General features: G+C 41.6%; 1 long non-coding RNA gene across 1 annotated transcript in view; it reads left to right on the plus strand.

Annotated features, from left to right (window-relative positions):
- LOC130165169 (uncharacterized) overlaps positions 1–26,876 on the plus strand; it is a 209,134-nt gene that overhangs the window by 135,603 nt on the left and 46,655 nt on the right. Inside the window, exon 2 of the long non-coding RNA XR_008826747.1 lies at positions 25,385–25,421. This is a non-coding gene — a long non-coding RNA (uncharacterized LOC130165169). The remainder of the gene's footprint in view (positions 1–25,384; positions 25,422–26,876) is intronic.

Genomic DNA, 26,876 nt, shown 5'->3' on the forward strand with positions numbered 1-26,876 from the left:
AGCATCTGGATTCCTTGGTCTGTGTCATATCGATCTGTTTGTGTCGAGCTGATATGTGTGTGAGAAGAGCACATACATTATGACCTATGTTTAAGGGACTGGCTCAATATTTGATCAAATTTGATAATCCTCACAAGATTCAGATGAGAATATTGATACCACTTTCCTGTCTGTCTGCTGAATATGAAGCTAGAGCCAGTCATAGATTGTAAATAAAGATGGACGGAGCCTCCATGACATCACCCAAAGGCTTCTCAAACATCTCCACATGGTTTTCTCTGTAACCCCAGTGTGCATATCTTTAACACCGGAGCAAACTTTTAAATATGTTATTTGTACATTTTTTATTTTATCCCATTTACTTCAATTTCATTTATTTTTGCTGGTTTTACACCCCCCACCCGACCATTACTGTTCATACAGTCTAGTGTCACTATGTAATTCTCAGCATGCCTCCACCCACTTTTTTGTATTCAGCTAAATAACTGGAAACACCTCTTGGGTGTTTCATTGCCTTATAAATTCAATATCAGGTCTTTGGTCACTCAAAGCCCCCCCCCCCACTCACAGTGTGATGGTAGACGTTTGAGGCTCAGTGTAGTTTTAATTAAATATTACAACTGATGTGTTAAACTGAATTTAATTCTCTTTTTTCATTGCATGTTACAGTTTATGGTTAGAAAGAGCAATTTTATTTTACAGTTGTCTTTTGTGTTATGAGTCTGCAAACTGATCCAATCCAGCAACAATCAGAAAATAATCTCTTCAAACGATTCTTCAACTCCCCTCTTCCGAAGAGTAAACCCTATTAAGTTTGACCAAATACCAGTCGCTCTCCATATTTGGATGCCCTGGTGCGTCTGCTTCCTCCTGTAATCATCTCACAGCCACGCTTCTAAATAATATTATGCTCAGCCTGTCGAAAATGGACTTAATGGAACCATTCATATTGAAATTTATTCTAGCGTTCACCTAGTCTAACTAGGTCTCGAGGCTTCCCTGCATCTTGTGGATTTAGTCGGTTAGTGGAGCAGAGAGTGAGGAAATGAGGCTATTTGCATCAAGAACATTGCAAACTTTCCCCACTCAATGACGGGGTCGGGGCGGAAAGACTCCTCCAGCTAAATATAGCCAGGCGCTCTTGTGTGTTCTCTTCGACCTACACAGCTCTTTTATCCCCTAACGAGCTTGAGAGAAACAAGCTGCATAATAAAATCATAATGCTATTAAACTTGTGGAAGTTGGAGCCATTACGCACGGCCAAATTACTCTTATTAACCCCCAACAGCAAGGATTAATCACTGTACAAGTGAAACTTCGCTCACGTGCACGCCCACACACATACACAAGCGCGCTCGCACACAGACGAGGACACACGGCGTAATAGTCGTGAGGTGCGGTGATTAGTCTTGTCATTTAGATGGAAAAGATCATAATGATTTCATAATTTTGACCTTGGCTGGAGGCTTGATTATACACATGGTCCTAATGTGCTGAGGCAAATGATGATTGATATCAATAATGACTCCTGCCAATCATTGCTCATAATACCTTCAGGATCCAGGTGGTGGAAATCTTATTAAGCTAACCAAACCGGGTGAGGTAAACACGCCGACTGGAAGGCTTTCAAACTTTCAGAAGATTTACCAGCACAAACAGACTCATACCTCCTTCAATAAAATAGAAAAATATACCAAATTGTCTCCCACTGGCTGCTCTCTGTCCTTCTGCAAGCAATTGAAGTTGCAGTCATTTGCGGTTAATTTCAAAGGCTATGTGAGTAATTGCTGCCTTTTCATTTGCAATGTGACAGAAACTGAGAGAAATCTGAACCATCTCTAAGCTCCAGTGAGGGGATGAACTTTTCACTCGGTAACAATGTGTTGCATCAAATGAGGCAACGCCGTTGTTCCATTATTTTCTGATTTTTTTTAAACCCCTTTTTCCTTTGATCTCTCTGGAATAAAAGCAACATGTAGACATGAAAACACACCAACATAAATGAAAGGTTTGATGTGATTTCTTTGCAGTTCAGACACAGTTGTAACAGTGATGTATCGTCTTTCCAGAATACTGTTAGTCTTGTTTTCCACTATTTGTTTCCTTAAATCTCCTACACAAGCACATGCAGCAGGCTACAACAACACAAAAAGAAAAAAGAAAAAAGAAAAAGGACTTGGTGTTGGTGCTTGTGCTCACCCCTGTTCCCCTGTATCTCACAACATGCACCCCTACCACGCCTCTCCTTATTTCTCTGGAGCACTCAGGTGGAAAAGCATTTCATTTGCTAAACAAAGTGGAAGGCTGCCACAACACAGGGGCGTAATGGAGAGTGATGGGTGGCCCCCCATACCGGGAACCATGGGACAAAGCATAATTACTCCTCCTGTCAACGTCGCAGCATCCATCACTTACTGCTGTTGCTCGCTAAAGGCTCTTTGCCACGGTTCCAGCAAAACAACGAGTGTGTGTGTGTGTGAGTGAGTGTGAAGGGTGTGTAGTCATATTTGTGTGTCCGCAAAAGATTGTGTGCGCTTGATTGATTATTTGTGGGCATATGTGTGTGTGTCTGTTTTAAGCGGCGTGTGTTTGTTTGCGAGCGGCTACCCGAGCGAAACCTCATCTGCATGCCACTGTTGATAAAAGCTGTGCAACAAATCAGCGTGTGACTTTTTGAACTTACCAAGTAGGAACAAAAAAAAAAGATTTTTTGGAAGGAGAGCAGCCCAGATTTGGAGATGCTGATTACTTTACTCAAAGTGGGACTGTGAAACCATGTAACTAGAACAACAAGGAGAATCCATTTTGTAGTGTGTACCCAGTGAAATGCCCTAGTCATTAGAATAAATTTCACATGAAGATGTGTGTTTGTCTTCTCAACCCAGAGCTTATAAAGCTCTCCTTTGTAAAAGCACACAGACACCATTGGAGGAAGTCTAGTGGGCTTCATTTTCAGGATGGAATACATTATTGATGGATAAGAGAGTTAGCTTGTGAAAAAGTTTTGTGCTTGGGTTACTAGAATATTTACAGAGAGTAAAGCAGGAGCAGCTCCAACACGTCGTGTATAAGACGACAATCACCTGGGAGTTTGGTGAAATAAATCAAACCAAGCTGTGATATTAAAGTCAAAGTAAAATTAGAATAAAATTGGATCAAATTTGATTATTTTTTCCCCTTTATTTCATATTATGTAGATGGTTTTAACAACCATGAGCGAATCTGAGGAATCAAAATGTTTGTTGGTTAATGAAGGGACATGTCACCCAGTGTAATATATATATTTATATTGCACTGGGTGACGGTGTGTGTATATATATATATAAATACTGTATATAATAAATCACTAGGGGTGAGCGATCTGGCCAAAAGATCATCTCACAATCCTTTTAGGTAGAATCACGGTCCACGCTCTGAATCACAAATCTCCCCACAGTTGAAATTGTGATCACATGACTATTGCGCATATGGTTGCCCGGACACAAAGCCTGTCACCTCAAAACCACAGGCCCAACTCACAAATCCCTGCTCCTGTTTCCACTCTGATTTTATTCTGAAAATCCAGACCAGAAGTTGTGACTCATATCTTTCCGCTTCTTTTGACGAGGCCTGCCGTCGCCAGCTGCAGTCAGCGGGTTAGCTGTTTAACCATTAACGAAAGGCTGAATAAGTAGATCATATATTGATCATTTTATATTATGTTGCAGCCTTTTTCATTTTCTGCCTCACCAGTCTACACTGGATACCCCACAATGACAAAGTGAAATCAGAATTTTAGAATTTTAGAATAGCTCAGGTGCCTCCTGTTTCTCTACACCTTGATTGGATTCACCAAGTTGAAAATTTGTTTTGAGATGTTTGTAGAAGTAGATATAACATGTCATGAATGGGCACATGAAGTTGTTTGGCACCAGTTTTAAATAGAAGCAGCAATTACTCACCGACTCTGACATAAAGATATAATGGGAGGAGGGTGTATTTTACAGTCTACTGAGCCGAAATTACATCACACATCTGTCTGCATCATTTGAACTGCATCATTTATGTCTGTTAGCAATAATTAAATGCGCGATCTGTTACATAGCATATCTGGGATCTCAACAGCTCAGAAAAAGAGGAGGTTATTTAGAGTCCAAAACCCAAAATAGATGAAAGTGCTCATGTATATTTCATTTCTGTCACAGTCCAGCATTTAGGTGTTCCAGGCAAATCTACCTCCCCGTTCTTTAATTAGGCTTCCTCCTGTCACCGTTTATATACACTAATGTCACTCCTCTTTAGTTATTCACTGTCTTTAAACCAGATCTGTCACCTTCTGTAGTCGGCTTTTCTTTGCATTTTCTATTTAAAAAAGCATGACACTGTTGCAAACCTACTAATGAGACTGCCGTTGTTTTGACCTATACTTTTTGCCGTGCATGTGTGCTCCTCTTCTGCACCATCCTTTACACCAAACTGGCTACAGAGAGGGAACAACAGATTGTCTTCCAGCCGAGCAAGAGCTACTAGGCTGCTTTGCTCAGGGCTGTGTCAGTGGCAGCAGCTGAAGGATGGGGAGCGTTTCGTATGTGTCTGTATCATTTCGAGCCTCTTTGTGATCTCAGATCCTAAAAATAATTTTCCGACACACTCTGGCAGTGGTAATGCATGCATGCTGACATTTGGTTATTTTTGCTTGTTTATTCAGCATACTGCAAGCAGATGTGGTTGCATGCCCCCCCCAACACCCCGACCCCTCATTATGATATGTAGATGACATTATATTGTTGTCGTTTCCATCACATTCACAGATTGAGAAAAATCTGTTGAGACCTGCGCAGCTGGTGTGTTGCAGTTCACCTCCTCTGTTTTTCCAACGTCTTCACTTTTCCTTTACAGAAAGGAGCATTTTGTGACATTTTTCTTTTACCAGCGTGGTTTTTATATCCTTTCTTACGACTTCCACATTCCTCGGGTCAAACTGTAATAGTGTGGCTTGCCTCAGATGTATTTTAATGCATTCTTTATGAAGTGAATAAAGAAATCTCAGACAGAGAAACCCAACCTACATAAGATTTAAAAAGGCACAATTATTTGTGTAAATGCTAGGTATCGAGTTGAGAAACACTTAACATCTTATGTTTTGCATCAGAGAGAAAAAAAGACATTTGTGGAATTATGCATTCAGTGCATAACAATAACCTTTGTTTATCAAGAGGCACCTCTTCAAGTATATCTTTTTCTATGCCGGCAAAGATCTTAGTTTACGTGGCATACGCTATGTACTGCAAATACAGCACATCCTGGGTTCAGTCAGGGGTTAGTAAAGAATACACAACAGAAAAACAACATGTTCCGAGTCTGACTCCAGGCTTTTGTCAAAGTCACTGTGCTTAGTTACTCCTGGCTTTATGACTGTCCTCCATCTCTCAAAGCAATTTGAAGCAACCATGAGAACAGAGCAATTATCCTCTCCTTTCTCCTGGCTGTAGAAATGAAGGATTGACTCATCTAGACTGTCTCAAGGGGTCCATAGCTGTCCGGGCTGCAGACACCTTCTCACCAATTGTCACCTTTACCCCGGTGTCATTAAATCTTGCTGAGTCGCCCACAACTTTCTGCTGCTCGCTGTTCTTTGCTGGGACACCCACAAAAGTACCAATGGTCGGTAAAGGTCAATAGATAGTTTACCTCTAATGGGTTGGTGCTGGCACCAACATGAATACAAGGTTCAGATATAAACAGATAATTTGCTCTGAACAGCATCCAGTTTTTGCAGTAATATTCTTTTCCCATAAATTCATTTAGAAATCGTAAAAAAAATCTTCTTATAATTTTAGATCTTGGCTCAAAATCATCACATTCAGACTTTTACTTCAGTATCAGATTGATCCAGGTGATTGTTGTTTGTAGAAGTGCCAACAGAACGTGCTAGCAGCCAGATCTGAATGTTCTGTTAGTAAAGGTTTTGCCCTCTAAGAGCTGTTGGGTTTATCCCTCACATGTGCACAGCGATGTTGGCCGTCTCCGCCCCTCCTCCCATGCTGCCTACATCATGGACTTGACCTCCACACCCGCTGTGAATCATGTCTCGGCCCGGAGCATGCCGGGCCTTGCCCTCACTCCACGGGCCAGTTGCCCTTACCGTGCATGTTTTACCATTGCGGAGAAGCAGCGGTGACCGGACGACTTCACAGTGAGGACGATGATGATGGTGACAGCTGTTGTTGCGCTGCTCCCCTCCTCCGTCTCCCACAGCAACTCAACCCAGTACTCTCCCTTCTGAGTTGGAGGATGAGATTGGAGGCCGTGGTGGTAATTGTGGTCCTTTCTTCGGCCAAGGCGGTGGTGCTGTCCAGGATCCTGGAGTGGATGACGGTGTTGCAACGTTAACATGTGGCTCCCTGTGTCCATGTGTCCCATCTGCAACCTCCTCCTGCGGTGGGTGATCAGTCTGCTAAGAGCTGACGCCCAGCCTGCTCTTGGTCTAATCCACCTCCTGAGCCTCTCATCTCAAGTGAGCACAACAGCCCATCCACACTCGATGCCTCTCTGTGGTCTCCCCACTTCTCACCCATCAGCGTGTTAATGGTGGTCTCTCTCCATGAACTTTATGTTTTTAATGACATACAGTGCATGCTCCCCCACCTCAGTCCATTCAGCTCTGGCCTCCCATGGGCTGCGTTGAACAAACATTCGGCTCACGCAGCGGCGGCGGCGAGGGCTCTTCGCTGGCTGTCGGCTGTGTCCACAGAGGTGCATCAAATGTGTGCTCGCCCGCTCAGAGTGTTACTTAGTGTGCCAAAGCCATCTTTCCATGAGCAGTTGGATGAACAGATTCATGAAAAAAATAGCTACTCTCCTCAGTTTGCTAGTCCCCCTCCACCGTTCATGCTGGAGACAGTAATGTCATCACAGGCGGAGACAGCTGCTCTGGGGACGGAGTTGTCAGAGCTCTGTCATAGAATCCAGGGTTATGGTCCACAGCCAACAACCTTCCATGTCAGTGTGCCATAATATGTCAATAACTATCTGCATTCTAGTCATTGATACTTCAGACCACCTTTGCATTGATCTGGGCCTCCTCCCATCATATACACAAGCCTATTTTTTTTAAAGAAACAATCACCTGTCTCCAATTTTAAATTCCCTTTATTCTGCAACAACATTCAGGTAAAATCATTGAAACCCTTTTTGAAATTGATGGTTACATTTTATTTTAGTCTGATGATGTTGTAGTTATTTTCACTATATTAATATTTCCTCATTCAGTTTATCTCCCTCCATCTTCTGGCCATAAGAGTTAAAGGATTTTTAGTGAAGACTGAAAGGACAAACTCTCCCACGTCCTCGGCATTCCACACACACTTCTTGTGCCTCGTTCTGACATTGATGGCATGCTGACATTCTCGCAGCGACGTTTTGCGGATTGTGGCTAGATTGTGTTAGCTAACATGTCAAAGTCAGCTTAAAGTCCCTGAAAAAAATATGCCATCACCTTTCCAAAGCATCTATAGTCACACCTCAACACCTAAACCATCTGTCAGAAGTCATAAAGAAAGACATATGACTAATAAACCTAAGGCAGCAGTTTGGATACTGTCAAATTCCTCAGTAATGCATGTTTGAATGGCTGTAATTCATTTATTCAGCAGTTTTGCATATTATGGGATTTGCATACAAATGAGCACCTAAGTTCACGAGCCATGGAGCATGACTGTCCTTAGTAGCAAGCAATACTGAAGGAGGACATCTTTAAAAAGCAGCAACCATTATCTTAAGTATTAAAAAATCATGACATTGCACAGCGTAAATCCCATGCACAATTGTTCTTTGTTTAAGATGGTGTTGGGCATGAAAGTAAAGCCACATGGATCCCTGCAGGGGCTTAACAACTGGTTCAGTAGTAACAGTACGGACCAGAGATAATGCCCCTGTAAAGCTGACAAGGTCTTCACTCCATTACCTTTCTTTAAACTGTGGATGACTTAAAACATGTCGAGCCACAGATTATCTGATCACTGCCTCTTATGAGATGTTCCAGCTGTGTCTGCAGGAGAATAGGGGACAGGCAGAAAATCCTTAACATCATTAGACACAGAAGATTCAACAGCGCTATGGGAAATTGCTCAATCAGAGCAAAAAGAGGCTCGCACTGCCCTCTGTTTTCCTTTGTGAGTGTTAAGAATTCAAGAGGTGGTTTCTTGTTTGTTATTTGCAAATACTGAGACAATTTCCAGCCCAGATGTTCAATCAAACGTGCCATTGTCTAGAACTGGAGTGGCCCGTAGCAAAAGTCTGCAAAATGCCCAATATGTTAAATGCTGCCGCTAAATCAGTGCCAGTCCACGGAACTCAGCACAGTGAGCAATTGTGCAAAGTGGTGGAGGCAGCAACAGCAGAGGCATCGTTCTCCTTCCGCTTCCTCCCCGACAAGTGTTTCACAGTCCCTCAGATCTTGTCCCAGCCAAACGGAGGAGTTCATCAATTGCTCTGCTGAATTTCCATCCATCTTTGTGGATGATTTCCCCCGTGGTCTCTCTTGTCGAGAACAGGGAGGGTGGGCGTTTCTTTTTTTTTCTTTTCTTTTTTTCTTTCTCTTTTTTTTATTTTTTTTATCCACCATCGCCTGTCTGCTCTGTCGCCTTGTCTGAAAGGAGTCTTCCAAAAGTGTGATTGAGCGCTGAGTTAAGTGGTTGACGGCAGAGAGGTTTCTTGGCTCCTTTGCCTGATGAGGTGAGGTAGGGCACAGATGCCAATTTCTGCACAGGCAAGCAGATGCACTCCGCACCAGGGATGCTTTCCTTTCAATTAGTCCCAGCAATCAATGCAATCTGTGTTTGGTAATCTGCTGCACTGTCGTTCCGGCGGGGGGAAAACACTGTGAAAAAGAAACACAACAGAAGAAGACCAGGCAGTGGGAGAAAAGTAACTGTGAGAATCAGTAAGCATATAAAACTATGGAAATAACTGTTTTGAAATGAATTGAAATGTTTTTGCATCGATTGAGCTCTCCTGGCTCACTGCAGAAAATTGCATTGTTCTCAAAGTTATTCCATCACCATATGTTGCTGCTAGCAGGCCAAAACAAACAGTGAAGGAGCATTCATTCACTTCAGTGTCATTATGCGCAAGAAAGGGCATCAAGAATATGGACGTATGTGTAGATCTGGGTTAAGACCACTGGAAAAAAATCTTTTGATAGTGATGCTTGTGATTCGTGTTGTGGTGAAGTATTTCTATCTGGCCTGAGGATGCAAATGCTCGAAAACTTTTCTGCAATATCATTGTTTTCCATTGAGGTAGTAAGTTACAAATAAAGTTTTCTTGGAAGTTATTGTTTCTCACCTAATTAGTAGAGTCATATTTTTAGAACTAAGAAGTATGAGTTGTATAATGGTATAAAGTTTTATTTTTCTCTAGAAAAAAAGAGGTAATTAAATTTCTTTTAACCAGATCAGCGTTGGTCAGTCTGCCGCCTTGGTCTAGATTGAAATACCTTAATAACCACTGGATGGCTTGCCATGAATATTTAGCGTCACAAGCAGGTCAAACCTTTCACGTTTAAGTTAAATATGTCAACATCTGCTGGACGCATCGGCACTAAAGTTGGTCCAACCGTTCATGACTCCCAGACAATGAATCCCAAATGACTTTGGTGATCCCCCGACGTTTCCTCCCTATTGAATGGATTGCCATGATAATTTTGTACTTTAACATCATCCATTTCTTTCTCCTGTGCAATTTAGACAGCTCTCACCAGACAGATTAGTGGATGATTATGCAAAAAGCCTAGACTAATGACTAAAATGTTTAACATTGTTTTTTAAATGATATATTTTATGCAGCAGCCACACATGAAACCTGTGGCAAGGTTAAGGTGTGGTTAAGTTTGGAAACTAAAACATTTGGTTATGGAAATGTGCCATAGTCTAGAATTCAAGCATAAAGGGCATGAATGAAAATCAATATATTTATTGCTTAAAACAATTCAAACTAATTGTTGAACTGTAACAGGACAAAAACTTCAGCTCCCTGCGCATCCACCACCCTGTCCTCAATACTGTTGCTTTCCTTCTCGCTAAATAAAGTTGACACTACTTCTTGATTAGATGCTGAATGTTGGCATTACATGTAAATTGTGCACCGCAGAATTGTCTGATATGAAGCTAATGTCCAGGGATGTGGAAATCCAGTTAGTAAGGAAGTAGACCAAATCTGTGCTTTAAATAGAGATAAATAATGTGATTCTACCAGATTCAACTGGTGTTAAAAACAAACAGATCCAAGAGACAAACATAGCTGATGTGTTTGCAGACGCCACACTGCCGTAGATACAGAACATCTTAACGGGAACAAATGGAAAATGATTCTAAAATATATGATAGTGACCTGGTAATACCCAAAGGGACAGGCAGCTCTTAGCTGGTGCTTTAGCACAGTTTCTGAGCAAATAGCAACGTTTTGGAAAAACACCATCGCAAAACAGATATGGTACTTGCTGGTGTTATTCCAGTGGAAAAGGAAGATAGCTACTCATACAGGATATGGTGGGAACACGTTAATTTCATGGGAAATGATACAGGCATTAACAATATGTAAGAAATGTACTTACTCTACTTATAACACTATATATGCTAAGTTGCAGAGGTGGCACCAAGTTTATGTTGATTTTAAGAAGCAGAATACGTAGAGGACATAATGTGAAAGCTCTTACACAGCTCGTCTGGGAAACATTGTGAGGAACACTTTGCAGTATTCTACCTCATCGATCATTCTACAACACACTTTCACAAGACTGAAATCCTGGTTATCACAAATCCAAAACCAAACACTGCACAGCATCTTTTTAAATCTACTTTTACAGCTGCAAAATGTCAGCTTATGTAAGAGATGACAAGTTCTTTCTTCAAAATAAATGGAAGATGACCGGCGCAGAAAGGAGGTTGTGTTTCAGCGTCGACCGGCCGTTCGAATCTAAACTTGGCGAATGCTGCTAAGTATTAAAAGGGAACAAAAAATAAGAGCGCATTGTATCCACAGATTACCATATCAGTCTCATCAAACACATGCTGGATCATCACAATAACGTACATCCATCATGATCACTGACACCATCATCTCCCGTGAGCAGACACAGGGCATGTCTCGGTACTAATTTCACACTCAGGACCACCCTCATCGCTTTGCTTTATATTAAGTCACACTGCGGAGTAGGAGTGAAGCGGTATGGTAAATTAAATGAAAAGTGTTTGTTGATGCTATTAATCTAAAACAATACAGATAATGTCACCCTCCAGGTGGCAGCACACTCATTTATTATGTTTGTGTTGCCAGTTTTAATTGCTTCTTTAACTCTTTCTCTCTTGGTGTCATCCACTCAGGTGAAATAGTTGTGCCTTTTCTTTTTCATTATACTTTAGCAAAGTATTTCTTGAGCTTATTGCAGCAAAGAACTCCACATTAAAGCAGATTTGGTAATAGATCCCCTTGGATTATTACAAATTTAGAATTTACATTTGCACTATTAAGATCATACAACAGCATGTATTTTGTTTAAAGCACTGCGGTGAATCAAATAATGAAGAAAATTTAACTATTTTTTCCTTTTGGGAATCCTCAGTAATTCACTATGTGAAACATAATGTTAAATAATTTGAGAAGCTGCAGATTATGCATGCACTCATTATCGAAAGACACCCGCTAACATACTATTCTAATGAACAGAGTGCATACACTCAATTGTTGTCAATGCCATTTGTGCTACATTAAATATTTCCACTCCTGCTCAGACCTTGGAAAGTATTGCTTCAATATACTTTGTTAAGATTAATGTAGTTTAGCATTGTCACATGGTAACTACATTCCTCACTGTCATGGCTGTGTGCAGAGGAATATCTCGCTTGTTTACGTGACGAGTAGCCATCTGGCCAGAAAGTGATGGAAAATCCATTTTGTTTCCTCTCCAGGTGTAGACCAGCAACCAAATCAATTAAAGTGTGAGAGCACACTTACAGGCACTTACTACCGTTGTCAAGCTCTGAAGGTGCATTATATGACATTTGCATGCTCACAGCATGACAGTGCATCACTTGTGCACAGCATCTGTAGTAGAGTCCATGTTAGTTATCTTTGGCTGTTATCTTTTATTTTTTTATTGTTTCTCAGTGTTTTTCACACTGTATCAAATTGCACTTCAGCTCAGTTCATAACCGTTCATAACTGTTGGACCCCCTAATGAGTTATACCTCCCATCTCCACTGTGTTTTCATATTTCATTTCATCATGCCTTTTCAAGTGTGTCACATCTGGATATAATCCAGATGAGGTTTAATACACTTGTTTACAGTTGCACAGTATATATTTGTTGGCTAAATCATAAATCTGATTACAGTCTACGTCAGGGGATGGTGGTAATGCAGCTGGTACTGCCAAAACATCAGAGGAAGAAAACTTGTTTACATACAGCAACGCCAATCAAGCTAGCTAACGAGGATCAAGAAACTAATACATGGATACATGGATGAAAAGCATTCATAGGAGCCACAGAAAAGTTTCTAGAAAATCTGCAAAATAATTTGAAAATTAATATGCATTTACATCCACTACTGCATTAGGAGTTGGGTGCATCAAAATAAACAGCAGGTGGCGCTAAGTCTCCCACTGGGCGCCATTAAACCACTTATAGAAAAAGAGGCCACAATAAGATGGCTTACTTAAAAGAGCGGCAGTCATACCGCAAACAATGGAAAACCTCATGGGCTTTCATTCATCTCTTCAGTGGAGCAGATGATGTAAATAGATCCGGACATGTATGCTTCATGTACATCATGATACATTCACTCAGGCTGCTTCAATTGCACTTTTTGTCACATTTAATTTTTGTCAATGCACCGACATTTACATCTCAAGTGTTCAAACATTTTATTTTTGTAATATTTGGACCTATGTTTCCAAATATCAGGCGTTTCCACTTGTCGTCTTCGTAGGCTCGCACAACACACAGATCATTTAGGGGTTGAACTGATTAGGGATAAGTTGAGCTCATTGTGCCTTCCATGTTCAATGTACGTCGAAACAGCTGGGGCTTCTTTTTCCTATCGCTTTCATAAAACAACAGCCAGTTTCAGTGTCACTTCAGCTTCCATTATCACAGGGGGCCATTTCACAGATCACTTGAAGAGTAAACTTTACCTTTGTGTAATGATGAGACAGATACATTCACACTAAGCTTCTTCTTTAGGTCATAGCTACTGTATCCCAAACTGCCCAAGATGCATGAAACGGTGTGTGGGTGAAAAGTGAAGCTTTGTAATTTTCTCAGAAACTGGGTTTTCTGTGCATCAGTCTGTGGTAATTTGTTTCAACACAACTTTATTTATTTGCAAGAACCATATGAAAGTAATTGATAACTGAGGCACAATGTGCACAGGTCACGGGGTTGATAATCCAGCGTTAGTAATTATGTCACTCAGAGGAAGCGGTTAATCATGTTATGGTCATTTTTTACAGTCAAACACTCTGTACATCCTGTTTCTACACTGACAACCTTGTTGTAAAGGTCACTCCAGACACATCCATGTGTGACTGTGAAATGTCAGTCAAAGTGTGCAGCCTGAGTGCACGTTGACTCATCTGCTCCTCAGTGAGCATTTACAGGGAGAGTGAAGGACGAGATTCAGTCGTCAAATTTTGGGCACATTTGAGGCTGGAAAACCTGCGACTGTGTTCACGAGAATTTCAGATTGGAATACACACAATCAAAAACACACACACACACTGATTCATTATTTATATTGCTGTCATTGTCTCTTTGTTCTCATTATGCTAACAGCCATCTCAAGTCCCCGGTGCTGAGAACCGAACCTCTCAAAGCTTAAAACCCCTGTCAAAATTCTAGCTGGTAAGAAATCCACCACGGCGCAGCTGCACGACCGAATCACGCTAAGATGACTGCGTTTCTCAGACGCATGTCTCCCAGCCCACATTTAGCATGCTCCTCAAGGGCAACCTCTGTCACTGCCTTCTTTCTGTGCTGCTGTCGTCTTAACCTCGCACTCTGGTTACAGACGACAAGAGAAACGCTGGACCAAAACAGGAAGAGAATTTTAAGCTGTTTTAAGAAGTTTTCTCTCCCAGGTTTCCTGCAGATTCCTAATAAGCATCTCACAATAAAATGAAGAGTTCAATGCACATATGATGCATGATGATACACAACAACATCAGTGCAGTCAGTTCAGTTATGACTTTGTTTTGGGCAGCAGGTGAAGAGGAGCAGTTAAAGACATCCCTGAGGAGCATGTCCTCAAAACTGCCTCCAATTTTCACCTGTGCTTTGCAAGCTCGACATATCACCAGCCTTTTTATCAAGTTCATGTTCATAATGAAGCCCAACATGGGCCGGTGCTTCATGCGTTGGGTGAGTTTCATTTTCTGTCAATGGAAAGGAGCTTTTCAAGTGAGGGGTGGGTGCACTCATTCAGCTGACACCGGCAGATAGAACATACGTGTCATTTTTAGGCACTAAAATACAGCAGCCGCATCACCCTGGGCATCTATTTGAGAAGAGCCTGTAAGAAAATTGGCTGTCATTCCCGCCTAAATTTCACATTTTGCTGTCTGAAATCAGTGCATCCACCTCAGATGTGGTGCTTCCGTACGAACTCATGAATCATCATACAACTACCAGTCTGTCCAAATGATGTTCTGGAGTCAGTTACATTCCTGTACCTGCAGGTAGTGATGAATCAAGAAATGAAGTGCCTGCCTAACAGCAATGACTGGTTGGTTTGTTAAACATTAGCATCTTGTGAGCAGTTTACTGACATAATGTTGCAGGATTTCTGGAAATTGGAGTTGAGTTTGCTGTGGTGCTCGCTGCCATTTAAAGCTGGCAGTGCACCACAAAGCTTCAACTGTGCTGTCTTTGTTCTCTTAAAGCAAGACGATGTGATTTTTTTTTTTTAAGAAGACTACCACATTCTTTGTCTTAGAAATGACAAGTTGAATTCATTAATAATGAAACACACCATTGCTCAATTCAGTTCACTCAGAGGTCTTGCTGCTACAGCCTCACTTGTGTCAAGGCTTGCTGATAAGTGCACAGATAAAGAAGAACCAAATGTAGACACAGAGACAGGCTTACAGGCCGACTGGTGAGGAAGCACACGACATGATCCCATGTATAGGGAACTGTTATTACACAGAAACACACGATCCTTGCAAGGCTGGTTACAGAATGAGGCGCAGGTGGAGAATGGCAGTTCTGGGGAGAATTCATGGGGCGGGAGAAATGAGAAAGGGGGGAAGCCGAGGGCCGTGGGGAGCTGAGGAACAGATCGTGACAACTCGTCTGCTATGACCATTAATTAGACCATTACTTGTGCTAGTGCTACACTCAGTTTTAGTTTAAGTATTTCCCTTAATTTCAATTTGTGGCCAAAATAGCCGCCGTTAAAACGTGACATGATGGGCTTCTTTGCCTGGAGATGCTCCGGAGTCTTAACCTGAGCCGTGCCATACAACAGTGGCAGCTGTTCACACAGTGGAATCGGATCGGTATTAGGGAGGCAAAGTAGTATCAGAACATATCTAACTAAAATACTGATAATGTGGTAAAAACACAAACTGCTGACGAACAGTCCAATATTGTGAAGATTCCTACACTGTGCAAAAGTACTATAGAGAGGAGACTGTGATTTAATGAACTAAGGAATGAATTAATGATTAAGTAATTAGATGAATGAATGGAGACATTGTTTATGCTCTGTGTAAACAACAAACAGAATGATGTGGCATTATATTGATGGAGCATTGCATTTCTATTTATTTATTTTTTTAACAAACTGCTGCTTTGGATTGGTTTTGGCCATTAGGCGAAAATGTATGCATAAGAGCCTTTTTTATAAATTGTGTCTCCTTGAATCATATGCAAGCCATCTCTCCAAGGGCCCGAGTTCAGATGAAGGTCTCACACTTATAGAGCCTGGTGCTCGGTCCCGAGAGGCAGCCGCTGTATTTCACAAACAGTCTGGGAGCTCGCCACTGTCCTCTGATATCGTGTCTAGGGAGGCAGCCAGACAGCAAATGAAAACGCATTACAGCACATCTTCATGTCTTGTGGTCTGCGATGACTAGACTCAATGTGAAGGGAATATTTAGTTCCAAATGTATCAGCAGGTACAGCCCTTTTTTTTTTTTTTTTCTTCCCCCCTCCTTTCATTCCATGGAGTGACAGGAATTTATAAGTACGTGCACTTGCAGCTTTCAGTGAAAACACATATTCATGCCAAATTCAGGCAGGATAAATGAAATTTTCAGTGGTTATCTGAGGTTAGAGTCCCTCATTTGAAATAGGGCTTTGATGTGTGACTTGAAAACAAACATGCCTGACAAAGGGACAAGGCCGTGTCCTTGTCACTTGCATCAAGTATGTGAGATCAGTACATTTTCTCATTAGGAAACCAGCGCTGTCATCCATTAAAATAACTAAAAACTGTAGCCAGTAGTTTTTTTCCCTCTACATAATCCACTCGGTGATACTGCCAAAACCTTCATCATTACCACTGAAAAACTATTCGGCCCCGCAGGATTCTAACCTTATCACGACCTGGTGAAAAAACTGTATTCAAGCATAACTTTTAAAATTCGGTATGTCAGCATTGGGAGCTGCTCCAGACTCAAACCAGGGACAGAAGGGTGCAAACACTCTGCATTCAGCCAACGGGGGGGAACTGGCTGAAATCAGAGACTTCAAGGGAGAGATAAGGCCAGCAGATAGCAGGACTGGAGGCAGTGTAAGGTGAAAGTGAGTGGGTGCTTTTCAGAGAGACTCAGCACAAAATAAAGGAGCGATAAGAGATACTGAGAGAGAGGCTGCTCATCAAATAAACTCGCACAAGCACGGCAAGACGAACGGGATATTAAGAAAAAAATATCAATGGGAACTTTGTGGTTTTGCCCATGTTTTAATTATTTATCATTCATCCAGTTTGGGGAGCAAAATCCTCAACATCAACTGAACAAACACAGCCTGCATGGCGCACACAACGATAACACACGATGCTTCTCGACTATTTATACTCCTGAGTTTGAATGTTCTGCAACCAAGAACAGCTTGTTTCCATGACACATCAAAAATTCCTTTTTGGTCTCTTCCCCCCTCAAGAATATATTATTTGTAAATGACAAATCGACATTGTCTTTTCGTTTTTTAAAAACATGGTATGACCAAAGATCTGCACATTGTTTTGCACACTTGCAGGAAAAAAAACCCCCAAAAAACTCAGATACAGACCTTCATCGAGTTATTGAAATAGATTCAGTCGGACCATGACCTTCTCTGATGCACCACAGGTGTGCAAAAGTTCTGCTTCGTATTCAAGGAAGTTGAAGGTCGAGCAGTTTTCAAATCACGTCTTTGTGGGAAAAAAAACAACTCCCATCTTCCACCATTGATTCAGCACAGTTCAAAGGCCTGGGCCGCACAGTATTTAATGTGGTGACATCAGAAGACATCGCCACCATCTGTGGATGCGCTCACGGGGGCGAAGTGAATCCTCAGAAATGATGGAGTGCAGATGGTGGATGGTACAGTGCAGAGACAATAGAAGGGATTGTGACAGACTAGCACTAGCATGAGGAGAGAATATTTGATGAAACTTCTGTGTTACTTGTATCTATATATTTTTTCACATATAGCACATATGCACATTTCAGACTGTGAAAGGTTTAATGCAAAAACAACATTCACAGCCACATTAGTTTTTCTCTGTGTGCATGGCTGTCAGTGCAGTAATATGTCTTGTACTGTGGTTGCATGGGTGATAAAGTATTATACTGTGCAGAGGCAGGAGGAGGATTTATTCCCCAGCAGGCAAATTTGAAGTGAACAGCACGGGATGACTTGGATGAAGTTCCCACCACAGACCTCAAACCCACTGGACATCTGTGGGGGAAGTGACACAGTGTAGCATCCAAATAGCGTCTTTAGTGTCTTAAAGTTATATTTTATGTGAAATAGTATTCCTTTTATACAAACTGATCCCACTGTATGTTTTCTTTTGAAGTAACAGATTAGCAGCAGGACTGGAGACACCCACACACACACACACACACACACACAAAAAGGGAGCGATAACAGAAAACCTCCTGTGGTTGAATCTTGAGAAACTCTGTGTCACTCTCTTACACACACTCACTTGTCAGGCAGATTATGGCCTCTCTGCAGTTGGAGAGTGAAACAGTATCCACTCGCTGCGCACACACGCACAGCCTGTGAGGAGAACTGTTCTCATCACGCCTCTGCAGCTTGCTGCGGGTTACCTGGTACAGAGGCATAATTAGACCACATTAGTGTCAGTCTCCTTGTCTGTATATGTGTGTGTGTGTGTGTGTGTGTGTGTGTGTGTGCTCGTGTGCCTTATAGTTTACTCTTCTGCAGCTCCATCATGGTCAGTGATAGTCTCTGACTAACAACATCCCGGGTTTTAAATTAAAAGCACAGTGAATTTATAGGCTAATATATCAGGACAAAAAGTTAAGGGTTCTTTGTTTCCCATCAGTGTCTATTATGGATAACAAGGACACCTCTGAACTGCAGACCTGGGCATAAAATTGCAATTGAATATATATCCATATATTTAAAACTGCTTTTTATATGAGTTTGATTTATTTAATCAGACACTTAAATAGCCTAAAAGTGCTCATGTGGCCTGAAAGCGAAGATAAATCAAGCACGTGATGAGTATTTAATAGCTGCTTTTTCCAGGTCGACTAAAGATGTTTCATAATGTGTGATATCATCTTTGTCGCTGTGTGATGTGACCGGACAGAGAAGACTTTAGGACCATGGCGCTGAAGTCCTGGCCGGTGCCAGCTCTGTGAGGTGTGGAGGATTATGTCCCCTGACAGAAAATCCCTAACATTGCCGAATAATATTTGGAGACATGTGCTTATCACACATTAGCTAGTGGTTTTCACACTGCATTAAGTGCTGAGGCCCTGAAAACGACTTCCTAGGGTTGTGTTTCGACTCCTGTCAGCTTGGTCTCTGGATCAATTTGGGCTGAGCTAACAATCCAGAAATGACAGAAATAATTCCTATAACTTGGGGGGGGGCTTGTGATCAGTCTGACTCAACGAATAATGAAGTACAATTTTTTTTCCTGATAATATATGCTGAGTAAACACATGATTTCTTCTCTCCCAACTGCAGATTTTGTCTCTATCAAAAAGGAGGTGGAAGTATTCTTTCAGCAAGAAAATGTGGACACGCTTCCCCCCTAATTCATATGCTCAGCGGTGATGAAATATTCTATTTGGATTTGAAATTCATATCTCATCCCCGTGCTCGGCCTCACCCTCCCCTCTTTGCCAAAACCCATGTGAATTCCTCTCATACATTTTAAACCAAATATTCACTCCACACTAGTTGTAGTCATTGCAGGCCATGAGACATGAAGATGTGCTGTAATGTGTTTTCATTTGGTGTGCGGTTGCCTCTCCTGACAAGATATCAGAGCAGAGTGGCTGACTCCCAGACTGTTTATGAGGATGCAGACTCTGCTTCTTAGGACTGCTATTTTAGGTTTAGGGCTATTCAAGAGAAAGTAAGAATGTCTTTCTGGCTTATTTGCATCAGCACAGGGCCAATACTGTTTTATGAGATTCCCTGGCCACTTCGTGCAGAAAAGAGTAATAAAAAAAAAAAAACATTAAAAACAAGTTGCAGCTGTTAGTCCTGATGTGAACACTGCAAAGAAATCTTTTCAAGTCGTTTATTCATTTATTGCTTCTTTTGCTTTTTATTTCTACGTCCCTTTTATTCAACCATTTGTCCGAGTGCTGATCATGTGATTGCAGTAACATGAGGTAGGAGAATAGACTGTGTGCCTGAATGACTAACTAACTCTGAAAACGGGCAAAGAGGTGGGGCACATGTGGAGCTGGGATGCTCACCCCCCTGTCACTCAAAGCGGCCACACCCTCAATTATATATAACTTTAACTTTAATAATAAAATTTAAATGGTGAGTTACGGAAAAATATTGGGATTGACTCGCCTTTGGAGCCAGACACAAGTGGTCATTAGAGGAACTGCAGTTTTTGTCATTTAATCGTTGGCTTCATTTTTCAGTCCTGCAGGTTGCCACCTAGGTAGGACTGTTGGGAACCCTCCCAGCATGCACAGGGGCAGTAGATTTATGGATATAAGTTTCATTTTACGCCTCACTGCACGCTTCACTGATGGTAAGAGCAGTTAGAGTGAAAGTGATGTTGGTGCTTGACTGAGAAAGTTCTTCTTAGAGACATTGATGTGATAATTAGAAGCCTGCGATGAAAAGGAAAACTTTCTGAATCCCTCAAAAAGCAGCTTTAATTTTAGTTCAAGTGTCACATTCCCATTTTGATGTCATATTAACTTTTATTTAGTTGTATATTTTGTCTTTATTCTTCAGATTGTCATAATTACAACCAAGACATCAGATTGATTTGTCTCTGCATGCTTTTATCCAACATCATAATTATATCTACACTCTGAAGAACATTTCTAAGCTTAGATAATAGACACAAACGACTTGACTAGATGAGGATGTTTTCAGTGAAGCATATCATACAGCTCATTTAACACTATATGGTTTATTTCATTGTCACTTTAAAACCAACACAGTTAAGTGTGTATCATTACACATTCAGTACAAAAAAGCAAAGGAGATTTATGGTAAAGAGAAACACTTCATGAGTCTGAATGGTGGGAATCACACTCATTTTGGCAACTCTTGACTTGCAGGTGTTGGAGAAGTTATTCCAGCATCGCTTTAATCACATACAGACATGTTGTTGCCAGAAAACAATTAAATAGACTTTGGACCGAGTGTACCTGGCAGACTACTTCCCCTTTCCTCCTGGCATTAACACGTCTGCTGCCTTGTATTTAATCTGGCATTTAAACAAGTCTCTGATGAAGTGAATATGTTAAAATATGTCACACACATCATCTCCATTTGTCACAGTTCTGTCCTGTAAGCCTGACGGTAAACAACTCGTACCATTTTGCGCTCAAATCAAACAGGTGACATGTGACAAGTTGCGTGCAAACATAAACATTAATTTATAGTTCTCACAGCTGCCTTGTGTCGAGTTTTCAGCATTACATTAATACACAGGGATTTTTATTAGTAAAATTGAAGCCATGGCTCATCTTGACTTTAGGTGGAAACTGTTCGGAGGCAATCAAACAATTAACATTTTTCTATTAGTTGCAAGACACAACCAATCAAAGCCGACCCAGTAATGACATTTCTGACTAAACTCCACACTCTGATCATGTTATCACACCCCGCTGTTAATTATATGGATGATATTTGGACTGACATTTGTGTCAATTTTGGCGCGATGTGACTCGAAACACATTGGCATGCGAATCAGACGACGCTAGAAGGAAGTAGAGCAGTGATATGATGGTTACCTCTGAGCGCTCTCGAGAAAGTGGTGTCATCCACAGACTCAGCCAACCTCTGAGGGTGTGAATCAGAGGATGATGTAAAGTATACTTCCCTTTTTTTTGTCTCAGGAGCTTTGACCTTTGGGAGGCTCAGTTCAGATGGGACTCGAGATGACTCTGTGTAATGAGCTCAAATAGATAATGACAACATTATGAATCAGTTATATCCCCTAACTAGCAGATTGTCTGTGCCTGTATTTGTGTGATTGTGCTTGTGAGGTGAGTTATTTCTGAGGTGATTGTCAGGCAGAATTTTGGATCTGAGTTGTGTTGTGATGTTGATTTCTGTGGCTGAAACATGGACGAAAATTGCAGCATTAATTCAGTGTACCATGTTTCCATTTTTTTATGGAGGCCTGTTATAACAACTGTCTTGTCCAGAGAGATGGAGAAAAAAAAAAAAAAAGATTGTTTGGATGTTGGAGGTTTCCAACTTGTGACCTCTGGTGCGTGCTGGACTGTGAAGTGCCTGGGATGTTCGACAGGTGTATTTATGCAGCATCAGCAGTGGTGCTGATGCTGTACTGAACAGTTGTGGTGAAGAGGGAGCTGAGCATGAAGGTGAAGTTTAGGATTTTCCAGTCAATTTAAGTTCCAAGCAGAATGAGATTCCTTGGCGGGGAGTCTGGTAGGGATACATTTTTTTCTGGCCTATTAAAGATTCCATCAGGGTATCTCCTGGATCCTTGTACCGAACCAATACCAGCGCCCTCTTTTTCACACATTTAAAATCTGTACACATCGCGTCAAGGATTTCATTGGGTGAAAGAAGACCACGATTTGCTGCAGCACTAAAATCTGAGTCGGCGGCCCACCATGACTGAATAAAACTGACAGTAGATAGAATTTTAATAATGACACTGACAAACAAACTGAAACTAAAGATACTGGCCGATAACCAATCCACTTATCAAGTTCAGTATTTTTGCCGATACTAATCTCCTGTATCGATTTGGTGCATCCGTAGCGGCTGGACCCCAAGGGACCAAGTTAGGCTGATGCTGTTCCGCTTGGACATCCTTGAGCAAGAACTGCTGCTCCTTCGCATTGAAAGGAGCCAGTCGAGGAGATTTGGACATCTCATTAGGATGCCTTCCAGGTGCCTTCATGTGCAGAGTATTCTGGACACGTCAAACTGAGAGGAGGGATTATACACTACACACCATAAGGCCTGAGGGCGTCTGCTTCCTCCAGGGTAGATGCCGCATACAAACTGTGGGACGTCCAGACCCGAGAGCATGTTTTGAATCCTGTCCTCTACCAACAGTCCATGTTGGTGTCCTTTAACCATGAATACAATGTTTTTCTAACATCATCCGAGTGGTTTTATTTAGATAAACTTAACCTTGAGTCATTTTGAAGGCATAATTACCTTTCTTGTTATTGAAGGTAGAAGAAGAAATGTGCCTCAAGTTCGACAGTGTTATTCTACACTTTTGCAATTGATTAAAGCAAAAGGATTCGCAGCGCAATGTAAACAACCATCAGAAACAGCCATCACTGCTGGGAACAGCTTCAAAGTCACGACGGCTTAATTATCACATGCTGAGAAATCCTCTCACTTTGTTCTCTACAAAGAAACAGAAAGAAATAATAAAGCCATCTTTTATTTTTTTTGCAACCTCTGTCTGCCAAACATAAAGCAATGTTAGAAAGAATGATGGTGTAAGGGGCCGACAAAATAAAATGTAACGTGTATATTCTCCCAGTTATTACACATGTCACTGCTGGCGACAAACTACACAGAGACCCTGAAGGTCTGGCATTCTTGTGAGGAGTGGGAGTGCCATCTGGTTAATCCCTGATAGTTTGAAATATACTTGAGCTCCGTGAACTTTGGTAAAATGTCCCTGAGCTAAAATGATACAAAGCTGCACCATAAATTTATGTGTACTAAATGTGATTTTAATCTTGATACCTTTGATACCGTGTGCATAGCGTTAAGGTGTCATGAAGAATGTATACATTTTTCTGAGTTTTATTTTGGAACATAAAATCCCTAAAGGAACATAGATTGTGCATCATGAAATAAGAATTATTTAGCCTATTTGCTGCTGAAATGTGACGTAAATGTAAAGCAAACATGACCTTGATTGCTGCCAATACACACTGTGATACAACATGAAGAAGCCAACATTGATTTTCATGATAAATATGGATAGAAGGAGACTGTACTGGCTAATGGTGTGTTTCATTCAAGCACTGAGGCAGGTCGATCCAAGGGCCTCTATTTTCCTGCAAGGGCTATTCAGCTGGGGATATCAATGTCCTTGTGATGCTAAAGCAAGAGATTGCAGCTACAGGCAAAAACATGCAAAACTCACTCACTGATGTCACACAACTTTTACAAGTTTTATTTTTCTGCTCTAAACTAATCTACACGTTAATAGTTTTGACAGAATTGCTTACAAAGCCCTAACAGCATTGTGGAGCTTTCGTGCTGACGGGGAGAGAAACTTTCAAAGCTGATCTCATGCCTCTCACGAACATCACACATGTCAAACTTGCATTTTTATCCGCCTCTTTTATAGACGAGAGCTATAGCCATTTCCAAAAATACATCTTGTCAAGATAAATCCCTTAAAGGAGTGGCGGTGATGAGGCTATCCCTTCCCGGGACGAGATAATGTAGTTCTACTTCCACTGAAGCAAGGGAGAGATGAATTTAACCATCTGTTATTCTCGATATGCTTCAACATTTTACACAATGATGCTACGATGCTGATCAAAAAGTCTCCAGACTTTCATTTTGGGCTGTTGTTCAAGCATTTGAACTTGAACTGATGTCGTCATCAATTCAAGGCTTTGGTGAATGTGGAGTGCCCATATCCCTGCTGTCTCTGTGTATGGGGGCATATTGGCTGTAGATGACATCATCACTACTGTCTTATGTTAGGATGGATGTTCTTTTTAAAGACATATGATACTGAAGCATTTCTGTGTACACACAAAACTTAATGAAATGTACTAACTCATCATTTAGAAACACCACATTTACCAGCTGGCGCCAATTCCCAAGCAGACATTCAAGTGCAGCTACGCTCTTGAAAAGTCTTGTCAGACACACAGCCGTTTTTATACACACGGCGCAAAAATCATTGTTTAATGATTGCCCTCATGTTCATTGCTTTGGATGTGATTTTGGCTTTGACTGGCATGGTATCTGAAGTGTCCTTTGGCCTTCACAGAGTGCTGTGTTGTTAATCAAAAGCTTTAAAATGTTCTCTTTTTCTTTTCGGGGTACCTACAGTTCTTGAGTGATGATGATGGAAATTTCACAAAGAACAAAAAAAGGTGCTAAATCAGTGTTGGCATGATTGTTAGCACATTCGGCATATGGCAATGTCACAGTGTATTTTCTTTTCTTGTGCCCCTTATTCAATAAAATACAAATTCTGTGGACATGGATCTTGTCAGGTATAGAAAATGTAAAACTGTCACCCTCTTGGGAAGAAACACTGCAGGCTCAAAACTAAGTAAACCTATGAGTGCAATCCATTTCTGTGACAGCTGCAAGAGTCCAGTCACAGCCATATTATAAGCCATTAAAAGATGTAGCTTTAGAGGCTCCTGAAAAATGTTCTAAATAAGGTGAAAGTGGGTCTAAGTGCCAGGTCGCAGCAGAACGTGTGTCTTTGTGAAATACGTGTCACTGGTTGCTACATGAGGTGTGTACAGTTGCTACCCTCATCTTTAGTGGGAAGCTTTCTTCCCTTGCTGCTAATATGATTGTTTCCTCCCACACTGATGGGTTTGAACTTATTTCACATTTGGTCAACAGCTCCGTTTTTATTTGTTTGTTTGTTTTGATAAAATCATTTTTCACATAACGGACAGTACATGGTTAATTGCTCCTGCCACATGTAAATGAGTAACACGGTGCCTCTGTGCTTTGTTACAGGTGGTTCGTGATGTCAGAGACGGTGGAAGAGAAAAAGGTAAATTTGGCATATTTTAAATGACATGTCCTGCTTCTTCTTTAGACGACCTGTCGTGCTAGTCTTAGAGCAACGTATTTTTGCAAACAACCTTGACGTCTAACAAACGTGCTGACGGCATTGATCTCTGCTTAAGAAAAAAGCCGATCAGTTCAATAGCATGAAGTAGGGCTCAATCAGTGATCAAGATATAGTAGAGATTGCAATATGACCAAGTGCAATATTCAAATCGCAGGAGCTGCAATTCTTTTGATAAATGTGTCACATCATTGTTGTGCATTGTTAGCATCGTAAGTGTCGTGGTGCCCCAGGTAGTCTGACCTGGTGGTGGTCCCTAAGATTGAAATGTGTTGTGAGCATACATGCCATGGCGTAAGAGTTTTGAGCACGTTTGGCTCAAATGGAATCAATGCATTATTTTTTGTGCTTAATTCGTCTTGTAACAAGTGGAATAAGGAGGAAATGTTTCTTCAGGAATCTGAAAATCAATGATGAATTTCAGCAGATGTTTCTATTTTCTGCCAGCACTGACACGTTTCAATTAAGCACACAAGTCACGCCATGGCAACGTCCAACACGTCCTACCACTCAGGGTACAGCTTGATTGTCTTGTGCTCAGTTGGCAACTCACGCTCACGGTAATTCCAACATGTGTGCGACATATGGCAGCCAGACAGAGTTTTACATCACCTGTAAGCTCTTGATAGCTGTGTAATGTAAGGAATGGGAGGATGCGGGGAGGATTCTGGGAAATGAAGATATGGCAGTCAAGCAAAGCTCAGTGATAACGTTTGTTGTTCCTTGGCCACAGCACATTTGCACACTGAGAGATGGGAGTGTATTAATTGTCACCCGCTGGCTGCTTCTGAGCACTGAACACACACACACACACACACACACACACACACACACACACACTTCGGTGACTGTTCCAAGGTCACGTGCTGCTTCTCTCCGCTTCTTTCCTCTGTCTCTGTCTCTTTATCTCTCTCACGCTTTCTTCTCCACCTTTGCACATCTTTCTGCCGCCACCTCCTACCAACACACACACACACACACACACACACTCTCACGCACACATATGATGCGCACCACACACCGCCTCCTTCTCATGTCTGGGCAAGGACACAGTCAAGCTGACTCACCCAGAATTGAGCTGTCATCTGTGTCACCTCAGGCTTGTGTGTGTGTGTGTGTGCGCGTGTGTGTGTGTGTGTGTGTGTGTGTGCGTTTTCCGTGTTGCGTGTGAGCGTCACCTTGGGCTGGGAGTGTACTGTGGGAGGTTACTGTCAACATGCACAAGCTGGGGTGTATGGGCAGAGGCTCAGGACTTGATTTGATCATCATCTCAGCGACAGAGAGAACATGACTAATATGCCTGAATGTGCCTGTGTATGTGTGAGAGAAAGTCCTCTTGGTTCTCAGAGAGCACGCCCTCCTCCCACGCACTCAGCA

This window comes from Seriola aureovittata, chromosome 24 (genome assembly GCF_021018895.1).
Source record: "Seriola aureovittata isolate HTS-2021-v1 ecotype China chromosome 24, ASM2101889v1, whole genome shotgun sequence".
Taxonomy (NCBI): domain Eukaryota; kingdom Metazoa; phylum Chordata; class Actinopteri; order Carangiformes; family Carangidae; genus Seriola; species Seriola aureovittata.